This window comes from Malaclemys terrapin, chromosome 15, assembly GCF_027887155.1.
Source record: "Malaclemys terrapin pileata isolate rMalTer1 chromosome 15, rMalTer1.hap1, whole genome shotgun sequence".
In the NCBI taxonomy this organism is placed as follows: Eukaryota; Metazoa; Chordata; order Testudines; family Emydidae; genus Malaclemys; species Malaclemys terrapin.
Window position 1 is genome coordinate 15,928,010 of NC_071519.1, and position 2,500 is coordinate 15,930,509.

At 75.4% G+C, this 2,500-nt stretch overlaps 1 non-coding gene across 1 annotated transcript; it reads right to left on the bottom strand.

The window, feature by feature from the left end:
* Positions 1–1,817: 1,817 nt before the first annotated feature.
* On the bottom strand, positions 1,818–1,936 carry LOC128823856 (5S ribosomal RNA). The gene has a single exon (XR_008442090.1). It is a non-coding gene; the product is annotated as a 5S ribosomal RNA (ribosomal RNA).
* Between the last annotated feature and the right edge of the window lie 564 nt (positions 1,937–2,500).

Below are 2,500 nucleotides of genomic sequence, written 5' to 3' on the forward strand. Positions count from 1 at the left end.
ACCGGGTTGACCTGGCGGCCGGTTTGCTTTCCGGCCACCAGGTCAACCCAACGGATTCGACGGGTTGACCTGGTGGCCGGTTTCCTTTCCGGCCCGGGTGTCACCCCACTCCGAGGGCTGCGCGGCAGCGGTCCTGAGGACCACAGAGGGGGGGCTTAATAGTCGAGAGGGAGCAGGTCCGGGGAAGGCTTAGCAGTCTTCCCCCGGGCGGTCCGTTGGGGGAGGCTTAGCAGTCGTCCCCAGGGCGGTCCGGGGGTGGGGGGAGGCCTCACAGTCGTCCCTCGGAGAGCCGGGTCGGCGGCGGTGGCGGGCGTCAGGCTTTACGTCCAGCCTCCGGAAGGTGCGCGTCCTCGGAGGCGATGCAGGCGCCGCAAAGGGGCAGCCTCCGAGGCAGGGAGCGGAGCACCGAGGCTGGGGAGAGGGGAGCAGGAGCCGGGGGCTGGGGGGGGTGGGGTGGGGGGGGGGGCGTTCAGGACAAGCGGTCAAGCCCCGGGGAGCAGCTGTCAAATGTTCCAAGTCCCCACTCGGCCACCAGGTCCACCCCAGTCTAGCAATGGGGTTGACCTGGCTGATGGCCGGTTAGTGTCAAGGTAAACTCACCGTCGTCCACAGGAGGGCAGCTCTCAGGCCGTCCGGCTGCGGCTGACTCTGGGGCGGTGCCCGGTCCCGGCAGCGAGGGGCGGGGGGGGGGCGCGGAGCGACACGGAGCTAACCGGCCCCCGGGGCCGGGGGCGCCTCCCGCGACTTTGGGGGCCGCGGGTCGTCAGTGGCGTGCAGGCCGGGCCTCTCCCGGGGGATTCGGGGGGGGGGGGGGGGCGGTCCTGCGGGCCGGGCGCAGGGGGCTCGAGCGAGCCCGGGCCGGTCCGCCCCGGGGCCGGGGTCTCCGCCTGCGGCTCGGGGGGGCGCGGGTCGTCGGGGGAGGAAGCCCGGGGGAGCTGCACGCCGGCCTGCCAGGCCAGGCCAGGCCTGGCCTGGGTGGCCGCGGGGGGATTCGGGGCGGTCCCGCGAGCCGGCGGCCGGGCGCAGGGGGTCCGAGCGCGTCCGAGCGAGTCCGTCCCGGCCCCGGGGTCTCCCCCTGCGGCTCTGGGGGGCCGTGGGTCCCCGCTGGCGGAAGCCGCTGGGCGCTGGACACCCGCCGTCCGTCCCGCCTGGCCAGGCCTGGCCTGGGTGGCCGCGGGGCGGGGGATTCGGGGCGGTCCCGCGAGCCGGCGGCCGGGCGCAGGGGGTCCGAGCGCGTCCGAGCGAGTCCGTCCCGGCCCCGGGGTGTCCCCCTGCGGCTCTGGGGGCCGTGGGTCCCCGCTGGAGGAAGCCGCTGGGCGCTGGACACCCGCCGTCCGTCCCGCCTGGCCAGGCCTGGCCTGGGTGGCCGCGGGGGGATTCGGGGCGGTCCCGCGAGCCGGCGCCCGGGCGCAGGGGGTCCGAGCGAGTCCGTCCCGGGCCCGGGGCCTCCCCCTGCGGCTTTGGGGGCCGTGGGTCCCCGCTGGCGGAAGCCGCTGGGCGCTGGACACCCGCCGTCCGTCCCGCCTGGCCAGGCCTGGCCTGGGTGGCCGCGGGGCGGGGGGATTCGGGGCGGTCCTGCGGGCCGGCGGCCGGGAGGGTCCGGGCCAGTCCGCCCCATGCCCGGGGTCTCCCCCAGCGGCTTCGGTGGGTCCTCCGCGGAGGAAGCCGGGTGGGGAGCCGGACCCCAGGCGCCCAGACCCGTGACCTGCGGCCGCGACCTCCGACTCGGCAGGAGCGACGAGGGGCTTTCCGGCCCGTCCCCCCCCTCTCCTTCCTCCCCAGAAAAGGAGAGAGAGCTGGCTCGGACCGGGAAAAGCTGCCTACGGCACCTGGGATTCCCAGGCGGTCACCCATCCAAGTACTAGCCAGGCCCGGGACGGTTTACCTTCCGAGATCGGACGGGATCGGGGGCGTTCGGTCCGGTATGGCCGTAGGCACCCGGCCCCCGCGCCTCCTCGCCCGCTTTCCCCTGCCGACGCCCGGGCCTGCCGCACGGTGAGCCCCGGTCGGACTGCCCCCCTGCGGCAGGGCCCCCGTCTCTCGCGGGCCCGGTCCTTTTTTCCTTCTCGAGCTCCGGGGCCCGGGCTGGCCGCCAGAGCCCCTCCGCCCGCCCGCCCTCCCCGGCGTCGGGGAAAATATTGTCCCGGACATCCAGTGCGCCCTGATCCTGTCAGCCGGGGGGGGGGGTGGGTGGGTGGGGGGCAGTCCCTCGCTGCGGCCGGGGAGGGTGAGCCCAGGGCGGCTTGCCTGCCGTCCGAGTCCCCTCTCGGCCACCAGGTCAACCCCGAGCCGAAAGGGCTGAAAATTTTTCAGAGTCCCCTCCCGGGCACCAGGTCAACCCATGGAATCGAACGGGTTCGCCTGCTGGCCGGTTCGCTTCCCGGCCACCAGGTCAACCCGTAGGTTTGAACGGGCACGCCCGGTGGCCGCTTTCCCGTCCGGTCACCAGGTCAACCCGGATCTCCCTCCTTCCCTGGGCGCCCCCTCCTCGGAGGCGTCA